We start from the raw sequence: 23396 nt of genomic DNA on the forward strand, positions 1-23396 counted from the left end.
CCAACGAGCAGGAGATGGATTGTCCCCTAGGACAGGGGTCGGGAACCTTTTTGGCTGAGAGAGCCATGAATGCCACATATTTTAAAATGTAATTCTGTGAGAGCCATACAATATGTTTAACACTAAATACAAGTAAATGTGTGCATTTTATGTAAGACCAACACTTTTAAAATACAATGAGTCTCTGAATTCTTTTTAATAATGTTGTTATGCTTTTGCTAACCAGTGATGAATAAAGTACTTCTTACCATTAATGCGACTTCTGGTGCTGCATGGTTTTGCTGATGGCTTTGTAGTCTGGTTGATACATAGTGAGGTTAAGCTTCATGCAGGCGTTGAGACTTCGATCTGTTAAACATGACTGTTGGTTGGTCTTAACTTTCTTTAGATGTGAGAAACATTGCTCACATGCATACATAGAGCCAAACATTGTCAGTACAGCAATACTCACACGCTGCAGTGTGTGGTATGTGATGGGAAGCATGTTCCAAGTTTTGACAATCAGCTGGTCCATGGATTGAAGTTTTTCCATTTCGCCCTACTTGTGTTTGCTTGCCAACTCTGCTTGCTGTTGTGCAAGTCTTTCCAAATCTTCATTCAGTGACTTGAACTTATTCATCTACATGTCTGAGGCCTTCAGGTCAGCAGCTATAGCTCAAAATCTCTGACGGAGACACTGGGGATGTAACTCAGGTCGGCGCTGTCCACTGCACACTCGTGTGGATGGGTGATGAACTTATAAAGACGAGTGCGCCTGACCTGTGGTGGCACAGTGGGATAAAGTATCGACCTGGAACACTGAGGTTGCCGGTTCGAAACCTTGGGCTTGCCTGGTCAAGGCACATATGGGAGTTGATGCTTCCTGCTCCTCCCCCTTCTCTCTCTCTCTCTCTCGCTCTCTTTCTCACTCCTCTCTCTCTAAAAATCAATAAATAAAATATTAAAAAAAAAAAAAAGACGAGTGCGCTCACAAAATTCTCCAAAGTGCACTTTGAATGACTGCAGGAGATTAGATGTGGAGCCCGCTAGCTGCTGGAGATCAAGATGTTGAGCAGGGTCACTTGCTGTGCATGCATCTTTAAACTCTCCCAATTTTTTCAAAGTGTAGTAAACGACCTGATTCAATGTCTGCGATGAAGAGTTCCAACTTGTTTTCAAATGCAAACACTGCTTGTGGAAGGGATAAGACTGTATTTCCAACGCCTTGCATTTTCACATTGAGCTGGTTCAGATGTTCAGTCATGTCCACGAGATAGTAGAACTTCAGGAGCCACTCAATGTTAGCTAACTCGGGATGATCAGTGTTTTTCATTTCAAGAAAAGTCTGGATTTCGCTCAGACAAGACGTGAAACGGCTGAGCACCTTCTCTCTTGACAACCAATGCACATTGTTGTGCAGAAGCAGACCAGGATAATTATTCCCAACTTCATCCAGCAGTGTTTTAAACTGGTGATCATTTAAAGCTCAGCAACTATAAGGTTGACCACCTGAATGACCAGCGACATCACCTTACCATCTGCTCATCACACATCGGAGCACAAAGCGCCTCCTGATGTAGGATGCAGTGAAAACTTAGGATGGGTCTCTTTTCATGTTCATGAAGAAGCGCTATGAATCCTCTGTTTTTCCCCACTATGCAAGAGCACCATCAGTACACACCGAAATAAGTTTATCCATCCGCAGATTTTTTTCTTTAGCGAACTCAGTGAAAGACTTGAATAAATCCTCCCCTCTTGTTGTCTCTTTCATAGGCAAAACAGCAAGACTTTTCTCAGGTAGTGTCACCGACAGCATACCTTGCAATCACGCTGAACTGGGATAAATGGCTTACGTCTGTTGACTCATCCAAAGCGAGAAAAAAGAATGGTGCTGCATTTATGTCCTTCACTTGTGTTGCCTCAGTTTGATTTGCCATCATGATGGTACAATCGTGAACAGTTCTTGCCGACAGAGGCATGTCTTTTATTTGTTTGATAATCTTGTCTTTATCCGAAAAGTCGTCAAAATGTTCATTGGCAACATCAAGTACGAATGTTTTGGCATACTCCCCATCTGTGAATGGCTTTCCGTTTCTCACAATTGCTAAAGCACCAGTAACGCTAGCCGAATTCCAGTCACCTTGGTGGGTCCAAACATGGAGTTGCTGCTGACTAGCTTGCACTCGGCACAGTAGCTCTTGACATGTTTTCTTCTTGCTGTCCCCCGCTGGATATTTCGATGCAAATGTAGTATGGCATGTGTCAAAGTGCCACTTTATATTTGACCGTTTCATCAATGCAATTTTATCACTGCATATTAGACACATTGCAGAACCTACTCTCTCCACAAAGGCGAATTCCTCTGTCCATTCCTGCTGAAAAGTACGATACTCCTCATCTTTTTTTCTTTTAACCATCTTCTTCATCAAAAGGGTTCCTGCAATTAGCTAGCTGACTACTTGACATTAAAAGGAGGGAAGTTTACTTCCTGACTTCACAATGACCCATGTACATTACACATTATCCAATAAAAATTTGGTGTTGTCCCGGAGGACAGCTGTGATTGATTCCAGCCACCAGCAACCATGAACATGAGCAGTAGGAAATGAATGGATTGTAATACATGAGAATGTTTTATATTTTTAACATTATTATTTTTTTTATTAAAGATTTGTCTGCGAGCCAGATGCAGCCATCAAAAGAGCCACATCTGGCTTGCGAGCCATAGGTTCCCGACCCCTGCCCTAGGACATCCAGAAAGGGTCCCGGCCCACACCTTGATTTCAGCCTAGGGAGGCCCGTGTCGGACTTCTAACCTCCAGAACTATCAGAGACTAGAATGTGCTATTTCAATCATCAAGTTCATGGTCATTGGTTCTGCAGCAGGTGAGAATAAAAGGTTAGGTATAGCTGGGGGTAGGGGGCACTGGCAGCCGAGGGAGCACAGAGGAACAACTTATTTGACCAACAGCTGGCCAGAGGAACAAAGAAGGGAGGGTGTTCTACCTGGAGGGAACAGCATGGATGAAGGCCTGGAGGAATGAAGACTGAAGCCAGGGCACAGGATTGAATTTGGGGAGGGGCTGCAGAGGTCAGGGGCAGGTGGTATGGGCTGAGGCAGCAAACTGACAGGCCCTTGCAGGTGTCTGGCTTCTAGTCTGTGTCCGTGGCATGATGGGGCCACGAGAGAATTTCAGCAGGAGGCAATCCTGTGGGTAGATTTGGGTCTTGGGAAGTTGAACCCTGGCATCCAGCAGACGCTTCTTATCAGAAGGCCTGACCAGCCTTCCCAAGAAGGACAGACAGATGGGCGAGGTGAGGGGCAGAGGTCCCAAGAATGTTCCGCGGGCCCAAGGAGAGGCAAGCAGACTCTTCTGGCAGCAACATCCACGGGCGTCACAGAAAGGGCCGCTGCATTATGAGAAACGGCAGCAGCTTCCCCTCGAGTCATTTGAAAGTGTTCTTGATTAAAACCAGAGCAGTGAAAGATGAAATCTGAGCCCCGCCAATGCCTCCCTCTGCCCAGATTAGTTGCCTGGAGGGTAATGATCTTCATTAATACCATCAGCCTTCCTCAAACTTGATTGTAATTACTCTCCAGCCCACACTCCCTCCCGCGGAGGGGTGCTGAGTGGGACGTAAATTAATCAAATCAACTGATCACATCTGAACGCTGATGGCCTGAACTCAGAGCCAAGGACCAGGGAGAGGCCAGAGGGGCAGCAGGGCCCTCTCCTCCCCTGGGCAGGTGGGAGGGACATCCATACAGATGAGGGAGGAACGAATGCTAATGCAGCCGGCAGGGGCGCCTCCCTGCAGCCCCCCCCCGCCCCCGGCCTGCCCCCCCCCCCAGGGTCTGTTCCCATTTATCACCTGTGGGGCCCCTGCAACAGCTCCCAGTGGCAGGAATATTCTTTGCATTTTCAGATGAGCAGGAGGGATCTGGTGACTCCCTGAAGGTCACATAGGTTGGAAGTCAATGTAGAACCGAAACCATGCCGACCCTTCTCTTTCCTCTGCATCCTGACTGTTCCCTGGACAGCGGGGTGGACAGGGCTGGGTGTGGAAGGGAGGAAGAGCCGGGCAGAGGGAGCTGGGCAGGAGGAAGCGGGAGGCAGGTGCTCAGGCCCTGAGCGCTGACTGACGCCTGTCCCTCCCACCCCCTGTAGATAACATTTCTGTCACTGAGTGGCCTCCTGTCACTCTCCCCTCTGCACTCTGAGTGATTATTAAAGTGTACATAAGATTGTGTCAGTCAAGGCTCCGAGCCCCTGCTCCTGGCCCAGTGGCCCAGTCTGGGGCCCCTTCCCGCCCCGCCCCCCCGTCCCCCTTGCATGCTGCACTGCAGCAACTCCGGCTCTGCGAGCTGTTCCCCAACCCCACTGCTTGGGGCACCCTCCCTAACCTGCAGCCAGCTGTACGGCCCCTCCCAGATGGCTGCAGGTCTTTATGAGGCTTAGTCTTTATGAGGCTTTTTGCCCACTGATGGAGTTGGAGGCTGCCCAGTGGCTCTGCCACTTGCCTGCCACCTTGGGCACAGTGTTTACTGCATGAGGCCTCAGTTTTTCCCATGTAAGGTGGCTGATAAGAGCGCCTGCCTGAGAGGGTGGGAATAAACTCAGGGAGGGGAGGCTGCTCCTCAGCAGCAGCACCACCACCACCCCGCCCCCAAGAGGCTCCCGTCTCGCCCTGCCGCTCCCTGGGTAAATAATTCTCCATGAGGACCTGGTCGTCCCCCTGCAGACAGATTTCTCCAACCTGAAAGCAGGGGCTCTCCTTCTCCTCTGTGTCCTGAGCCCCGAGCACAGGAGCAGCTCAGAAGCAGAGCAGGCTGGTCCAAGTCTCATGCCTTCCAGGGCCTAGCCGTTCTGTGCAGGAGACTGAGGATCAAATAAGTTTGCAAATGTGATATATATGTTTGCTGGCTTATAGCTTGCATTGGGTGTGGGGGACAGGCTGTAAGCAGGCAGGGTCCTTATAGCCTAAGGCTTAGTCTTAAAACTAAGCCTTTTCCACTCTTTTAATACTAAGATCTCAACGCTAAGCTTTCCCCCACACCCTTGACTGTTGCATGATGTGGGGTGGTGCACTCTAATGAGGCATAAATCCCATTTATACCTCAGATAAGTAACTTTGTATCAGAGACTTCCTTATTTGTATACTGGCTTAAAGGTTTTGATTTCTATACTATAAAATGGGGCAGCGCAGGAGCTCTCTCTCTTGGTTCCTGAAATTAGCATTGCAAAGGAGAAGCAGCCAAGATGGTGGAGTGCTGAAGGAGAAGCCAGTTTGTGCAGAGTTTGTGCAGAGAGAAGGAGATGGGAAACAGAGGTGAATAAGGCTGGTGAGGTAGAAACCTTTGATTCTAGGAAACTCGGATAAGTCAGTGACTTTGGGAGCCCTGAATGGAAAGGGAAGTGTTTTCCCACTGTGTGTATTTATCGCCTGTTAGGTGCGAGCTAGGATTAAAAAGGTAATGGCTCACCAGTTCTTGGCTCCATTGTTTCATTGCCGTCTGTCTGAATCAAATGCGAACCTGCACAGGCCAGGCAGCTGTGATGGTGGCCACAACTACTGGCCCTACAGAGACACACCCAGGTCTGGCTGGGCAGCTGACCTCAGGATCAGTGCTGAGTTACATCCCAGGTCCCCCTGGGGGAAAGGCAGCAGCAGGCTCCCCCACCCTGCTCTGGAGCTCAGAGAGCAGAGAGCAAGCCATCGAAGTAGCCAGGGAGGCAACTGACAGGTCCACACCCGCCGCGGCCTCAGGGAAGAAATAAATCTGTCAAGTCACCAAGCCCCAGCACCCACTCTCCCCAAGCCACCAGCAAGTGCTTGAAGGGCACACATCTGACAGATGATTGGCCCCTCCAGGTAAGCTGGGGAGAGAAGTAATGCCTAGATAGTTACTTAGGGGAAAAGAAACAGAAACATCGTAAGTCCACTTGCCAGGAAAAATCACCAAGGTGCCCTGTGAGCCTGGGCTCTCTGCCCGAGATAGGACTTGGACTCCTCCCCTGGCCGCTAAGAGGTGCGTGGAGAGAGGATGACCACGTAGCTGTGTGTGGGCAAGGGAGGAAACCAGGGGCTCCCCTGCGGGCCAGACAGCACTGGGCTGCAGAGACCAGAGGGGAGCAAACATAGCCAGAGGTGACAAGAAGTGTGGGTCTCCCCAGCAGAGCTGGGGAAGCCCAAGCCAGCTGGGCATGAACAGTACAAAGGACAGAGTTGGTCAACGTGCAGGACTCTGGTATCCATCTGGGAGAGGAGTTCGTCTGGTCCCGCCTCTCTCTTGTTACCCAAAGTTTCTGGTGGCTATGACCTTTGACTCCTCCAACCTGGGCAACGTGCCTGGGTGGGTTCTGCCTGGGTGCTGAGTGATTAGAGAAAAGAAAGGAACAAGTGAGCATCATAGGGATGCTTGGAATACAGGTGACTGCTAAAATTAACAAACAAAAAGCAACAGTGAGGCTGGCTAATCCACAGGGCCTCTGGAGATCCAGTCGGTGCTCTGAAGACAAGGGAAGGGAACTCTGGACGGGAGGGCAGACGTGAGCACAGGCGAAGGGACACGTGATCTTGAGAGGCAGTGGCAGCTGCGAGCAGCTCCCAAGGGAGGAAGCCAGGGACAACGGGGAAGAGAAATCAGCCGAGTTTAAGAAATAACGGAGGTGGCATTCCCGTCAAGTTGTGACAAGACACACAGCTAATGATGGAGTGTACCGATCAGTGCGGAGCACGGCTAACGACGGGAAAACACCCACACCTGGCAAAGCTCAGAATGATGGTCGAAAGAGGAAGACCCTGGAAGCTCACATTCGAAAGTGCCGTTTGCAGAACACCAGCTGGAGTCAGATCCGCCCTGGTGTCTCCCGGTCAGAAGAAGCCGGAAGACAGCGAAGCAAGGTCTGCAGAGTCTGGAAGGGAGAAGTTTTGAACAGAGCCCAGCACCCAGGTGAACTGTCCACAATGAAGAAGGCAAAACAGAGACCTCCAGGTGAGGAGGAAGGCCGCAGGCTCACCCCCACCCTGCGTGCACACAGGCGTCCAGGCTGCGTAGACACACGTGCCCAGCGAGCTGCTTACAATCAGACTGAAGCCAGAGAGAAGGCAGTGTGGGTCGGGGGGAGCGGAGGCGATGCCGAGCGGCAGGGAGACCAAGGCAGGACAAACAGGGCACGTGTGTCACCGGATAGGGGACCTAGCCCTTCAGGTCTGCCTAAGGCCAGCTGGTCGCGTTCTTGACTTCGTGCAGGAAAAATTTCATGAGTCCAGGTGCTTTTGAAAGTTTATTAAAGCCAGGGGCAGGGAAAGTTATTAAAGAAAGGGCCTAGAATAGAGGGTGGAAATGAGCCGACCCTGGGAAGTCAGAGAGAAAGGGGGGCCCTGGAGACAGGCTCAGGGGGTTAGTCTGGGATGAGCTACCGCTGCCCACTGCTTCCCTGGTTGCACGTCTCATGTGGACCCTCAAGTTAGGAGATACACCCTGACCAGCGGTGGTGAAGTCGAGAGTGCCTTGACACCTGGAAGGCTGAGGTTGCCAGTTCGAAACTGGGCAAGGCACATACGAAAAGAAATCAATGAACAACAAGAGTGAAGAAACTATGATCTTGCTCCTCTCCCTCCCTCCCTCTCTAAAATCAATAAATAAAATCTTTTAAAAAAAGTTTAGGAGATACACCCCTGTGGGAGGTGGAGAGAGAGGGGAAGGGGCACCAGGGAAGGGGAAAGGGAAGAGGAAGGTGCACCTCACTCCCTGGAGGGAGAGCACACTGGGATCTTCGTTTTGAGGGTTTTTAAAGGCTGGGAGTTTAGGGGAGGGTCCCAATAGAATATTCATTGGCTATATGCACCATATGGAGGTATATTTCCCTGACTTGACCCTCCTTGGGTGTGGCTGGCACATATGGCACTGATTGGATTTCTGCTGTCTCTCTCCCTGGGTAGGATGATTTAAGCCATTTACCCTCTGATTGGGGAGGAGGAGTGTAAACCATTTACATGTGGTAACAGAAGATAGGATTTTGTGATTTACTAGATGGCTATAAACTGCTTGGCTGTTTAACTATCTGTCTCGGTTTCCTTGTTCCACTTGTCTGGGCCTCTGGCTTGTCTCGCATGGAGCTTAGCGTGAGGCAGTTCCCCTCCTGGCACGTTTTCAAGTATTGCGATCACACTTCCTGGTCAGCAGGTTCAATCACACATCATGGCTCTTCAGGGAATAATATTTCTGTAATACGAACATCATAAACCCCGTTTATTAATTTTCAACTTGGAAACTTGGACCATTGACAAAATGCAGATGAACGGTTGATTATTGGTTGTTCCACCTGGAACGTAGATCCCTGGACCGGGACCATGGATTGGACCTTTCTGAGGAGCAACCGGGGGAGGAGGGAGGGACCAGGACCTTGGACTTGTCCCACAGCGCTTGCCAGAGTCAGCACATGGAGAGTCGGAGGTAGAGTTCTTCACTCATTGTTTTTTCTGCCCTGCGCCTACCGAAGTTCATAGCACTAGGGTCACAGCCATTGCCAAGAGCGAATCGGTTACTCCTCCCGTGGGAAGGTCAGAGAAGAAGCCCACTAACTTAGACGAGAACTCTGAGGCCACTGGGTGGAGAGCATCTGGGAGGGGACCTCAGATGGGACATGCAGGACAGGCCCTGCAGGGAGGGATACTAAAGCTCAGAATGAGTGGCAAGAAGGAGCCAGCAGGGAACAGACTTTCTGTCTAGGGAATAGCCAGGTGTAGGGCCAGGCTTGGAGGATACAGAGAAGGCCAGTGAGGCAGGGTGGGAGGAGTCACAGAGGGCCGTGAGGTGAGTTTCAGGTCAGGCGTGCTCTGGGGGCCACAGGCGTGTCTGTACTTGACCCTACGTGCTATGGGGGCAAATGTGAAGAGGGTTTAAGCAGGGAATGGTCCTGACCTGTGAGCTCCCTCTGGCTAGCTGGGGCAGACAGCACATAGTCAGTGGGGGCCTTACTGAGGAGAAAATGCTGAGGGGAGGTGGAGGGGTGCAGTGAAGAGGGATGCATGTGGACGAGCAGAGCCTGGCATTGCAAAGCAGGAGCCAGCAGACATTGTGCGCCGTTGGTAAGAAAGAGGCAGAAGTGTATTATTTAAAGTTACAAAGAGAACACAGAGCTGAAAGCAAAAACAGAGAACAGCCGGGAACAGTGTCGGCTCACGTGAGAGCGTGTGGGTGGGTGGATGTGAGTGGAGCTGGATGTGGATGTGGATGGATGTGAGTTTAACTCTCCATGTTAAACATTTCCGTGAGATGTGCATGTGCGTCATACATAACCATGCACATATGTAACTTTTTAAGTAAAAAGGTGGTGGGGCAGGGAGAGAGTAGAAAGAAGCGATGGCCTTCCTTGCAGAGCCAGACTGACACCAGCTTAATGCCAGAGGAAGAGGCAGGGGTCACAGTGGGTGCTGTGCAGAGAACCACCACAGAGTGGTCAGGGGGCTCTCCAGGAGGTGACGCTGACGCTGCGCCTGGAGGATGAGGACGTGCCAGGCCTGGAAGTTGGGGGTGATAGGTCAGGAGAGAGACAAAGGTGTGCAAGGTTTCTTGAGAAAGCAGGATGGAGGCCATGGAGGAAGTAGGTGAGTGGGTGAGAAGGCCGGAGAGGGCTCACTCAGGCTCCGAGCTGGCACTTGACCCTGTGTGGAGGACCATTTGATGGCGATCAATCTGGCCTTACTTATGGAATTCAGGCTAACATCACAACAACAGCTAAGGCTTGCAAACACCCACTTTGTGCCACGCCCCCTGCTGAGCACTCAGTGGGGATTATTTTATCTACTCACACAGACCTGCATGACTGTGCCCATTTTAGAAATGAGAATACTAAAGGCCAGAACAGTGAATAAGCTCACCCAGAGTTGGAGAGCTGGTATGGCAGAGCTGGGATTTGCACTCAGGCCCCAATTCCTGCCCTATATCCCTGCCTCTTGCAGGGGGACGGGGTGGTCCCCCAAGGGTCCCTGAATCATGGGCTCTGTCCCTCGACGGCACCAGCAGTAGGCGAAGGCAGAGACGTGAGCCCTGCTCCCACAAGGAGGCTCCCGATCCTACACCAGCTGCATCTAGAGCGTCCCCTTGAAGTTTGAAATTCAATGAAGTATAAATGCATTAAAAAATCATGAGAACTCGAAGCTTTCTCACTGTAGAAACAGGACCTCCCTGAGCAACACAGAAGTGAGCCTCTGGCTTCTCTGGGCTGCCTGAGGCTCTTTGAGGAAAGACAGCTCGCAGCACCCCCCCAGGCCGGAGAAGTAATGGACCTGTGCCCCGTGTGGCAGGATGTCCCACAGCTCCCCAGCCAAGCAAGAGCAGCCAGGTACCTGCAGCCCCTGTCCCTGCTGAAGGGGCTTCTCCACCTCGAAGGGCGGAAAACAGGCCACTTGCCAGCCCCACGTAAACACCATGGTGTCTGGGCTTTGGGGTGGAAATCACACTGGGCCTGCCTCTGCACCCCTCGGCCTCTGCTGGTGACCTTTGGCAAGTCACTCGGAGCCTCGGTCTCCTCAGTGGTGAAACAGGGATAACAGAAAGTCAGCTTCACAGTGCTATCCAGACGAGCACATCTGAGAGCCCCTGGGGAGCTGATATACTCAGGGGATTAGGTCCCACAAGGGACTGGCCCAGCCTCATAGTCTCCTTTCAGTTTCTAGTGATGACCAACCTCATTCCTACCCCCTCAGGTCTTTGCATGTGCTGTTCCCTCTCTCTGGGATGCTGTTCCCCACGTCCCCCTGGCCAACTCCAACTGGTCTCAGCTTACACATCACTTCCTCAACAAGAGTGTCCCTTGCCCTCCCGTCTGTACTATGAGATTGTTGTCCTTTCCTGTGGGGCCAGGTCAGCTGACACCACCTGGCTAGAGTGTAGTACCTACTAACGTCACTATTCTCTGAGCCTCCACGGTGCACCGGGGCCGTTCTCTCAACTTCTCTCACTCTGTCATCCGTCTTCGTTCACAGACAAGGCCACTTGAGGCTCAGAGAGTTTGAGTCACTTGTCTGTGGTCACACAGCCACTAAGTGTGAGAGCAGGGATCTCAGCTCAATTTAATGGTTGGGCTAGAATGCCTGAGCTGGCTCCCCTGCATGCACCCCTAGAGTGGCTGCAAATTGACTGATGACTGAGCTGGCACCTTTGTGGGTGACCCCTCTGTCCCATCTGCTCTGCACACCCTGTTCCTTGGCTCTGGGTGGCAGGTCCTGGAAAAGCACGAGTCTGTAGAGTACAGAGGGTTTCCACTGAGGCAGCCCGGTGACATCCCTGCGCATCTCGGGAACAGACAGCTTTAACAAGGAGCCACAATGAGCCTTAATTGTCCTTTGGTCTCTTATCATCTGTGGTCCGCTTTCTCTGCAGACCTCCGCAGAAGCTAATTGGCAGGCGGGTGCAGGAACTTATGAGGGAGCAGCACGTTCCTTCAAGTGACTGATCCGGGAGAGATCACACAGCCGGGGAGTTGCGTTCAGAGGACAGCTGGGCTCCCATACTAGACGCAAACCTCAAAGTGCTAGCTAGCAGCAAGACGAGGCCCCTGGCACGAAGGCAGGGAGGGCAGGAGAGGGATTTTTAACCTCTGTGCTCCCAGCCAGGATTGGCAGGGGATGTGGGAGGTAGGGGTGGCTCAGCTTTTCAGTCAGTTAGCCAGGACTGGTGATGCGTGGATGGTAACCCCAACAATGACATGTAGGGGTACAGTGCAGGCTGGGGTGCCCCCAAGAAGCAGAATTCCTGGGTTTTAAGGACATACTGTAACCCAAAAGAGTCTCCTCACCAACCACATGGCCCAGTCTCTGTAAAGAGTCATTTTCTACCCCACCCCAGCCCCATCCATTTCTCTGTCTGCCCTTGCAGCTCCTCTCTCCTTCCCCTGGCTGTTTACTAACTACGGCCTCAGCCAGATGGGCTTATAGATTGCTCTCCACTGTGCCCATGTTCAGAACTTTCTGCCACAAGGGACAGTTAAAGAGCCTGTTTGCCAACTCCTGGCCTTTCTCTTTCTCTCAGGTTATTTCCCCGGTTCTGTCTCAGCAGCCCCGGACTGCTGGCCCCCAGGCGCGCTCTCCCCAGGGTCTGAGCAGAGGGGCAGGTCCCTGGAAAGTCAGCATTCTCTGTCACTGGGGGGAGGCAGGAAGTTTGCCCATGTCACTGTCACTTTGTTGTGTTACTGTAACAGGGGTCACTGTTTGGAAGGGGCTCCTCCACACCAGGCTCAATCGGCCACTGTCCCCACCACCCTCAAGCAGTCCCAACTTGTGGCAGAGAAAGACATGTGTCCTCTGGGGGGACCACTGTCACTAGTACCTTCCTGAGAGTCTGCACAGGTTCAGTGGGAAAGAAGGTAGAGGGAGGTCTGGATGGCTTCATGGAGGAGGTGATGTTTGAATGGGGAATAGATCTTTACCAAGAAGACAGGCACCCTCAAAATAAAGGGAACAACAAGACTCCAGTCAGGGGACCAGCTGAATGCAGGGTACCAGCGCTGAGGTGGCAGAGGGATAGGGGAAAGTGAAGAAGGACAAAGACATGGAAGTGGCATTTAGTGATAGACAGATGGGGAAGGAGGAAAGCGTGTTCATGACAGAGGGAACAGCATGTACAAACACCTTGGAGTGGGAAAGAGCCTGGGGTACCTGGGAGTCTGTGATGGCCGGCACCAGCCTGTGTGCCTCAGGGTCTGCCACCCCAGCTGACGTCCTCGCGGTAATGAGTCATGCCACTGCTTCTGGGCAGGTGTTCTCATCCTGTTTACAGCCAAAGACATCAGTGGTTTGGCCAAGGCCACTGTGGTCAAGGGGGCCTGACGGGGCCTGTGCCTAAGTCTGCCTGTGTCCAAGGCCCACAGGGCCTCATGCCTCTGAGCCACCTCCAGTCCACTCGGTGCAGAGGTTCAAGCCCCAGCTTTGCTGTACTGCACAGGTGGCTTTAGACTTGTTCCCTAACCTTTCCAGTCAGTGTCCTACCTTACAAGGTGACATTAGTGCCCTTGTGAGGGCTGTGAGGGGGAGGCCTAGAGAAGTACCAGCAAAGGACCAGAGTTCTGTGGCTCCTCCCTGCTATCACCAACATCACTATCACTTGGGGGTGTGGCAGGATCCCAAAGTTAACCTGGGGGTGGGGGTGGGGCTCAGGGTGGGCCAGAGCTGAGGACCTGCCCGGCTGCAGTGACCGGAGGACAGGCTCCCAGCCTCGAGAGCCTCCTGCTGCCAGGCAGGAGCAGAGAGGACAGCAAGAGGAAAGGATCAATTAACTCCATTTGGTGGCTTTTGTTGCATATTTTTGAGAGAGAGAGAAAACACTCCACTCATCTGCTTTTTAAATTAAGCATGGAAAACATTAATACATTTTAAATGGCTGAAGAGGACACTTGAGCTTTATCTCAGGGCCACTCCAGGCTGAGAGAAAGGAGGAGGGAGACAGGGGTCTGGAGGGAAAGAGACAGATGGATGGTAGGAGAGGTGGAGACACGTGGGGGAGGAAGAGGCCTGAGAGGGGCAGGCCCAGAGCAGCCCCGGGGACTCTGAGGAGACCTGGGGAGACCCCAGGGAGACCTAGGCGTGGCCCCACTGTAACTGCGCAGAAACTTTATTTCTTTAATATGATCTTTCCTCTCTCTTTTAACTTTTATTTATTGGTTTTAAAGAGGAAGGAGGGAAAGGAGAATATCAATTTGTTGTTTCACTTTATTTACGTATCATTGGTTGAATCTTCTATGTGCCCTGATCGCGAATCAAACCAAACCTGCAACCTTGGCATATGGGGATGAGGATTTAACCAATGGAGGTACTCAGCCAGGGTTCTCTTTTCTTCCCTTTTGACTCAAACTGGCCTCAACCAGCACCCAGACTCACCTGCCCCCTCCTTCCTTGCAGATCTACTCCCTTAATCATTAAGACCTCAGGACAATGAGGTTCTGGTCAGATCAAATAACCTCAGAAATAAAGCCTCAAGTCTGTTTACCCCAGAGACAGAGTTTTGTCAAACCAAAGATAACATTTAGTTCTCAGTTGTGTTTCAGCTCCAGGCCCAGCAGGCAAGAAGACAAAGCGATGCCATGGCTGACACCAGGACCAGACGCAATGACTAATGACCATCTCCCTGCCCAAAACACCCACCAATCAGTAGAGGACATATCTCTGACCATGATCCAACTCCTTCAGCCACTCTGATTAATGATTGTTCTCCTACATAACCCATTCCCTGCAAGCCATCAGGGAGTCAGTTTTTGGGTATTAGTTTACCTGTGTCTCTGGGTATGGGCCTCTCCCTAAAAATAACCCTTTACTTCGCCTGACCAGTGGTGGTGCAGTGGATAGAGTGTCGACCTGGGATGCTGAGATCCCAGGTTCAAAACCCTAGGGTCACTGGTTTGAGCATGGGCTCATCCTGCTTGAGCGTGGGCACATCCAGCTTGAGCGCAGGCTCACCAGCTTGAGCACAGGGTTGCTGGCTTGAGCCCAAGGTCACTGGCTTGAGCAAGGGGTCACTGGCTTGGCTGGAGCCCCCCCCCCCCCCCATCAAGGTATGTATGAGAAGCAATCACTGAACAACTACAGTGCCATAACTACAAGTGGATGCTTCTCATTTCTCTCCCTGTCTCCGTCTCTCTCTCTCTCTCTCTCAAATTAATTAATTAAATAAATAAATAAACCCTGCTTTCTTTGCTGCAAACTCCTGTTCTTGTCTTCTTGGGTTTTGGCACATGCAGGAAAATAGACCCCTCTAGTCCATTAACACCACCAGGCTGGCTGCTCCTGTAATCCATCACTGCTCCGGGCGTTGCCCCGAGGGAGCCGGCCAGGGCGTTGCCCCGAGGGAGCGCTGCTGGGCTCTCCTCTCCTCAGCGGCAACTATGGACAAGGCTCAGGACTGGCTAGAGTTCTGACTGCCTCTAGGTTCTGGTGGGTTTCTACAGAAGATAAAACCCTGCAGGGGGTTGTCAAGGTGTGCCCCTATTGCCCCCCAGTGAGCAGGAGAGCTCCCAGAGGTGTGGGGCCTCTGTGGGGAGCCAGCAAGATCCAGGATGGCTCCTCCCCCATTCTACTCCCATCTCCTCCAGACAGTAGTCCTAGAAAAAATTTCATTTGAAAACTCAGCAAAAGAAAGCTCAAAGTTTTATGGCCATGGTCCCCGCCTCCAGGTTGTCATCCATGCCCACCAATGTCACCCAGGATTGGACCAGGTCCTCTAAGAGAAGCGCCTGGAAAACAGCTGGCATTTTCCTGAAAGCCCCCGAGTGACTGGCAGTGTGCCAAGTGTTGGCTATTAATTCATTTCATCTTCGCAATGATTCAATGAACACCCCATTTACAGGTTAGGAAACTGAGGCACACAACAGCACAGCAAGTCACCAAGGCCTCATGCTGACCAAGGGGCAGGCTGGGGTGTGAACCCAGGCTGTCTGGCCCCAGAACCCCAGAGCCTTGTGCACATGGCTCTTTGCGACAGCCCTTCTGAAGCAGGACAAGGATGTTGATGGATAAAAAGGAAACTGTTTCTCAAAGAGGTTGGGGTGGGGTGGGGATGTGACAGCCAGTGAACATCTTTTTCCTAAAATGGAATACCTCTTATATATTCAATCACCTATTTCTTTTTAAATGTGAACTCAGATCTCTCCTTTCTGAGCTGGAGACGATGGTGAGGTGGCCTGGGACCCCATCGAAGGACAGTGAAGGAGGGCGGATCCTGGCTAATGTGGTTCCCACTGTCCCCTGACAGCTGAGTGTGATGTGACCCCTAGGGCCCTCACTCTGGCTGTTAATGGTTTCAGGGAGAGCAGGTGGGCCTCTCTCTGCAGGTGACATCTGTGGTCACCAGGTCTTGTTTCCATCAAGAGTCCCCATCCTAGATCGGAGGTGACCAACCTCTTCCCTCCCCCTCCCTAGTCTTTCCCTCTGGGACCCTCCCTGCCTTACTCCGTTCTGTGTGCACAGGGCTGGCCCTTCCCTGGGCATTTTCAGTCTTCATCTCCAGGCCTCCTAGAGGATTGGCCCAAGCAGGGATCATCCACCCATTTTACAGGTGGATAAACAGAGGCTCTGGAAGCAAAGGGATGTGCCCAAGGGCACACAGCTGGGACACACTGGAGCCTGTTCTTAAATCCAGACCTTTCTCTTTCCTGGTCCACCCTGCCTGGAGAGGAGAGACGCCTCCAACAAATGCCTCATATAAAATTCATTTCCTTGGATGTCCCCTCTGCCCAGGACCTTTACATCTCAGGAGACAAGGGTGTATTTAACGTGGAAAAATAACCCCTCTCCCTATTTGGTGTTTTGAACTGCTGGTATTTAAATACCGTTGTAGCTTAAGGGCATTTGGGCTGTGTAATCTTTATATTTTGGATTAATGTGAGCAAGAGTATTTGTGAGCAACCTTTAAGCCACTGGCCTCCTCTTCACCCTGCTGGCTGGGTAATTCCCCAGAGCCTCCCGGTCCCCAGGCTCAGCCACTGGGAATGATTAAAGAGCAGGACAATTATAATTCGAGTAATGAGATCAGAGGCTCCCAGTTACTACTTAATTTAGAGCTGGTGCCAGAGGGGCTTCAAGGATTTCCCAGGGAGAAACTCAGACAGGGGGTTGCCTTTGAAGGGCCCCAGTCTGCACTCTCTGCAGTGCCCAGGCCTAGACAGGGCGGACGGCTGGCTCAGCAAGAGGCAGCAGGGCCAGCCAGACTGTGGCTCCTGCTTTCCTGTCTCCAGGCCTTTGCCCAGGCAGTACCCGCTCTGCCCCCTCCTCTGCATGCCGAAATCCTTTATGGGTCCACCTCCCCTGTAAAGACTTTATTGTCCCCTCAATGACATAAAAGTGCTTCCCCATCTCTGCTCCATTTCTCTCCCTGGACCGGCTAAGCTGGGAGGAATGCCATTACTGTGGTGCTGACTTCCCCTGTTGTTGACCCCAAACTTGACCAAATCTCAGTGATACTACATCATGAGGACCATGTGGTCCGGGGAGAATCAGGCACAGGCCGTCCTCATGGAGCCCCCAGGCTGGAGGGAGACAGCATGTGGATAAACCAGCTAGCACATGGGGGGCACGTGTGGATGTGGAAGATGGAGTCCCTCGTTCCCATTCTCTGCCCCTCCTTCCACCCTGTGACTTTGCAGCGCCCCCAGGAGAGCAGGTGGAGTCTATACCCTCACCCAGTCAACTCGGGGCTTGGAGGATAGATGACGGCTAAGTGATGTGAGCACAGACCTTTTGTGAGCAGCAGCCGCAGCAATGTGGCGTGGCCCCTTCCGCCATAACCAGGAGAACATGCCCCAGAATGGGACTGCGACACAGGCCCAGAAAGATTGCTGCCGAATGCAGCTGCACCCACTCAGCCCAGCCAGACCCAGCCCAGATCAGCCAAAACCCAGACCTAGGAGCAAGGATTGCTGTGAGCCACTGGATTTGGAGACTGTTTGTTACAGAGCATTGTTGCAGCTAGTGCTGACCAATACAGTGAAGACAGACCTGGAAACCCCAGGACAGATGCAACCCTCCTACCTGGGCAGGTGAAAAGATGAAATGGCTAAATGATGACTCACAGGGCACCTAAGGGGTGAAGGGTGTTTCAGCAGGACCTGAGCACCAGCCAGGGAAACAGGGACTTCTGAGTGTCTAGAGGCCCCTACTGAGGGCAGCACTCACAAAAGGGCTTTGGCGCTAGCAGCCAGAGATCTGTCGGTATGGCCGCAGGCACAGAGGGGTGCCCGGAATGCCTCTCCAGCTGTCCCCTTTATCGTGGTTTCCCTTTTCTCAGTTTCCATCACCTGTGGTCAACTGCAGGCCAAGAATATTAAATGGAAAGTTCCAGAAATAAACAACTCGTAACTTTTAAATTTAACACCATCCCGAGCAATGTGATAGAAATCTCACACTGTCCAGCTCAGGCCCATCCGGGACGTGCATCATCCCTTGGTCTGCTGCATCCCGGCTCTATGTGGCCCCCTGCCTGCTGGTCACTTAGCAGCCATCCCAGGCGCCCTGGGACTGCAGTGCTTGTGTACAAGTAACCTTATATCACTTAATAATGGCCCCCACAGCACAAAAGTAGTGACGCTGGAAACTCAGATATGCCAACGAGAATCCAGAAGGTGCTTCCTTTACATGACAAGGGGAAGGGGAGAGAGAGAGACCATGTTCACATAACTTTCAGTACAGTATATTGTTATAATTGCCCTATTTTGTTATTTATTGTTATTACTCTCTTATTGAGCCTAATTTACCGGTTAAACTGTATTATCAGTAGGTATATATAGGGGAAAACAGTACATAAAGGTTCTGTACTATCCACGGTTTCAGGCATCCACTAGGGTCTAGGAATATATCCACTGTGGATGGGGGGGGGGGCTGTAGTTCAGATAGGCATCACTCTTTTGTACTAAAGTGCACATACAGGGTGGGCAGAGTAGGTGTACCATTGCTCATATGGAAAATAATACAATAATTAATAAAGAATAAGACAAGAATAAATTGTTTTGCATACTTACAACTGTAAACCTACTTTTGCCATACATACATACATACATATAAATATATAGTATAACTTCATCACTTTGCTGGGTTATGTCTTTTTACAGACTTGTGCTGCTTCCTGTGGAGCTAAGTGGTTAGACATAGAAGATAGTGTTGGTTGAGCACCAGCCCCAGCCTGGCATTCAATCTGTGCCTAAGTAGGATTGTGGTTCCTGCCAGGGGAACTCGGCTTGGTTCTCAGGCCTTTCCATGATGCTCGCTTGACCAGGTTGGTGGCTCCCAAGACGGCCACCTTCCCTACTCCCCACCCCCCACCCCGCACTCCCAGCCTTCCCCAGTGGCCATAGAGGCTGCATGGAATCAGAGGAGACTCTTGGGAACAGAGGCATTTGGGGGGTTGGCTGCATGTCCACATGCATGCATTCAACAGGGACCAAGCCAGCCAAGACTGAGACGATGCTCCCAGATACAGGCTGGCGGCTACCAGGACTTAGGACTTTACACTTTCCCTCAGCCCTCCTCTCCCCACTGCAACGTGTCCCGAGTGCCTGAGACCCAAACCCATTGCCCTCAGTCAGCCAGGACCAGGACCAGGACCAGTACCAGGCAATGGGGGGGGGGTGCAAGAGGCTGTGTCTGTGGGCCTTGTCACCAGGGTCCTAGTCACAATGGACTGGTGTTAAATGTCAAAGCCACAGCAGCCTCACCTGTGTGTGTGTGTGTGTGTGTCCGCATGCACACGTGCATCCACCAAGTACTCTTTGCACTCCCACTGTGTGCCAGGCTCTATCCTGGGAAGTACTGAACCCCCAGGCCCATGGTCTAGTGCAGAAGACATGACTATGGTGTGGACAGTTCACCTTCTCACATACTGCCCACATTCTGTGTCACACGTGATCTCTGCTAATCGTCCAACAGCCTGAAAAGGAAGGCAGCACCACCCCCATTATTTTGGTAAGAAGATTGAGGTTTAAAGAGGCAAATGTTTTGCCAAGATTCCCACAGCTGGGGAGCGGCGGTGTCAGGAGCAAGCCTGCCTCGGAATTTCAGCCCTGACGGCGACAGTTAATTCCATAGCTGGTTCTGTAGCCCAGGTTGTGCGTGAGGATTGGAAACTGCACTGAAGCTGGGGTGGGGGGTGGGTTGCCTGGGCACGTGGGGGGCAGCAGTTATGGGCAGGTTCTGGGGGGTGCGTGGAGAAGGTCGAAGAGCACCAGCTCCTGGGGGTTGATGCTGAGGACTGTGAGGGAAGAGTGGGTAGCAGGTAGGGTGGCAGGAACAACTGGCACAGAGGGATGTTGGGAAGTATTTGCAGGAAGAATATGCTCATTTGGAGACCCCTTGGGGGCCACCAGCTATTTCTCCACTACCCCCAGAACCTTCCCCACAGACACCCCATCGCCCCAGCCACATACCTGGACTGGACACCCTCACACAGTCCCTTCATCACAGCTGCAGGATTTGGGTGGCAGAGGCCAGTTTAGAGTCATCCTGGTTAATCCCACTCTCCACTGTGAGCCCAGGAAAGGTTCACAGCATGGGGACTGGGGACCGGTGTGCCGTAGGTCCTCTCTGCAACCCCTAGCACCTGCCTTCCTCTGATGAATGGGGGGGGGCAGCCAACAGGCCCTCCTCTACCCAGCCCAATACCCTGTCTTCTCCCTCCTGGACAGGGGAGATCCTGTTAGCATGAATCACTTTGATTTTAGGTGAATGTCTTGCCCAAGGATGAGGCATAGAAATCCATTTAGGCAGAAATCAAATTTGACAGACCCTCCCTCAGAGCACTGGGGACAAAGGTACAGAACCCACAGGATGAGCCTCTTGTTTTTTGTTGTTTATTTAAATTGACTTTTAGAGAGAGAGGAAGAGGGAGAGAGAGAGGGAGAGAGAGAGAGAGAGAGAGAGAGAAACATCACTCTGTTCCTATATGTGCGCTGACCAGGGATCAAACCCATAACCTTTGCTATCAGAATGCTGCTCTAACCAACTGCCCTATCCAGCCAGGGTGGCAGATCCCTTGTTCCAACGTGGTTCCATCAGGCCAGCTCCATGCTCTGAGCAGCCCCTACCCTGCTGAAATGGTTTCCTTTTGTAAACCTTGAAGTATGACACAGATTTTTTCTGGAGACCCACCCAGGGGAGCTTTCTCCCCATCTTTCCAGAGAATCTTTCCCAGACAGAGCTCCAAGAAGGCCAACTGCCACCCCTGTTGTGGGCAGGGCCCGGCCCCCACCCACCCTGGAGCAGGATGGGTGGGCATGTCTCCCCCAAAGGCCAGGCATGGCGTCTGCTTCCCAAACTTTACAACTGGTTTCTGAAAACCCATTAACCTGCAGCCAGCTTCTAATTAAACCAACAGCACTGACGTTTGGGCAGCGGTCAGGAGTGTCCAGAGCTGGAAAAGGCGAGGGCAGCAGAGTCCAGGCCCTCTCTGGGAGACAGTTAGGGGCCACATCAGGGCTCCCTGGGGTTGAGGATGACACAAGACGCCCCCCCCAGGAGCCCCTCCCCCAGGTCCACAGTCTCATCTCCTTCAGGGGAGCAGAGACTTTGGGACACAAGGAGACACCCCCCTACCTGTACTGAGGCTTGTCACTGTCCAGCACGCGAAGGGTAACTCCCGGTGTCCCAGGTTCTCGCCGCTGGCCCCTTCCTCAGGAACAGCTCGGCCACGCTCTGTGGAGCACGTCCCAGGTTAAGGCATATGTGGTGTGCATGGGCGTGTGTGTGTGTGTGTGTGTGTGTGTGTGTGTGTGTGTGTGTGCATGTGGGGGTGGGGGTGCCTCCGGCAGCCAGGGATCAGATATTCCTTGCTGCCACCTGCCACCAGCCCATCCCAGGGGCCAGCTGCCTGAGACGGGGGTGCCCCGGCTGGGACAGGCCAGCCATCATCTGCCGGGAGGGAACGTCAGGCGGCCGCTTTTGCTCACCAGGCTCCCGCCTGCTGCTCCCAGGCTGAGGCGAGCGGTTTATTTTTAGAGCCCGGCCCTTCCCCAGACGCCAGGATCCCGGCTGAGATTTCCAGTGGCTCAAACTAGCCCATTCCTGGGAATGTTCTGGAAGAGAGAAAGACGGGGACACGTAAAGGATGCTGTCTGCTGTCCTTGGTGTTCTCATCTGAGAACGCGGGGCTGGACCCGGGGATCTCCAGGGCTCCAGCAAGGACAGCCCCAAGCTCAGTGGCCACGCCTGGAATTCAGCTGGAAGCCAGCACTTCCCAGCCTTAGGCTGCCTCAGTTTCCTTATCTGGAAGAGGATAAAAGAAGGCAGCAGGCTCACCTGTCCAGAGCCGAGCTGGGATCAGAGAATGGGCTGGAACGAGGAATAGCCGTAACTGTCCACCATGTGCTTCTTCTCCCCAGCTGGACTGATGTCACAGAATGGCGGGGACCTCATCTGTCTAGTTCACCATTGTAACCCCCAGTGTGTCTACTCCACACTAGGTGCTCAGTCAATATTAGTAAGGGAACAAATGCCGTCCCTGATTCCACTACTAGTCTCTGAATCACCTGTAAGCTCAGGGAGCGCCTGTTTAACAGATGAGAAGCCCGAGCGGGCAGCACCTCCTCACTCCCCCACTCTGCCTCCTGGTTGGATAACCATCCCTGGACTAATCCCAATTCCTTGTCTCGGATCTGTGCATGTGTCCACCACTGTCCCTGCTAATCCCACGGCTCACTTGCTGTGCACCGGGCGCTCTGTAAACATTATCACCCTGCAGATAAGATGGCCATGATGGTCTATTAGGACTCAGTCACGGGACACCCTCCCCACCCCTGCCTTTTGAAGCCCTTTGGCATCGGAAAGGAGGACTCATGGGTTTGTTTTTACCCCCAAGGCCCCTGCACACCTCTGCACCCCCTTCTATCAAGCTAGAGCGGGCTTTCTGCGAGGAAGAAGGGGAGGCACCAGACGCACAGTAGGAGACCAGTGTTTGCTCACTGGCTCTGACTCAGCTCGCAGGGAAGGAGGTGCGCTCAATTCTGCGTGTGTGTTTGCTGACTGTGCCTTTACCTACAGAGCAACTCGGCCTGAGTGCGCCCTGGCCTCAAGGCACAGCGTGGGCCAGACCAGCCCTCATGGAGCCAGTGCTGCCCGTCTACAGACGCAAGGACCGCTGTGCTGCCACTGCCCTCCTTCAGAAGCTCTCCCCGGTGTCTGGGACATCCCCTTTCCTTCTGCAGCTTTCCAGACCCGAAGCCACCTCCTCTGTATCTGAGGGACTGGCTGCTTGGTCTCCCAGGGCCCCACCACCCCCATGCTCCTCTCCTGGGGAACAGGAGGCGGGTCACCTGGATGCTGCAACGCAGCTGCAACTATTGGGTGCCCTCCCCACCCCGGAGACAGAAAGACTCCACCCTAGCACATTCTCTAGGTCCCGGACATTCGGAAGCAGGGAAGGGTCTCAACTCCAACTCCCTAACCAGGACTCTCCACCTGCAGGGCACGTGACCAGGCCTAGCCAGTGGTCCCTCCTGCGACCTGTGCTGCAGAAACACCAGTGAGGTGGGAAGACAGTGTCTGTCCTTCCTGCACTCCGAAACAGCCCCCTTCCCACGCACCATGTCCTGCTACCACCCTGCCGTGTCCCCCCTCCCTCTGTTGTCCCTCCCACACTGCCATGTCCCTTCCAGGTAGGGCTCCTTGGCTCTCTTGGAGCCTTGGACTCCTCAGGGCACCTGTCCAGGATAATCTGTGCTTTGTGTCCCTGACTTGGTTCACGCCTGTCTCTTCCACCAGGGTAGGAACTCCCTGCGGCAGGACCACTGTGCACACGGGCCCCTCGGTTCCTACTTGCTGGTCAAATGAATAAATCAGTCAACTGGGGCTGTCTGCACGATGTCACACTGTGCAGCCATTTCAAACTGGTTTCTGAATGATAGTCAATATCCTGGGCCCATGTTTACAACCTGATG

General features: G+C 52.7%; 1 protein-coding gene across 1 annotated transcript in view; it reads right to left on the reverse strand.

The window, feature by feature from the left end:
- Positions 1-21143, reverse strand: part of SHISAL1 (shisa like 1) — a 119000-nt gene extending 97857 nt beyond the window's left edge. The window contains exon 1 of the mRNA XM_066358628.1: positions 21058-21143. The gene's annotated coding sequence lies outside the window, so the exon portion shown is untranslated. The remainder of the gene's footprint in view (positions 1-21057) is intronic.
- Positions 21144-23396: the final 2253 nt, after the last annotated feature.

This window comes from Saccopteryx leptura, chromosome 1 (genome assembly GCF_036850995.1).
Source record: "Saccopteryx leptura isolate mSacLep1 chromosome 1, mSacLep1_pri_phased_curated, whole genome shotgun sequence".
Classification (NCBI taxonomy): domain Eukaryota; kingdom Metazoa; phylum Chordata; class Mammalia; order Chiroptera; family Emballonuridae; genus Saccopteryx; species Saccopteryx leptura.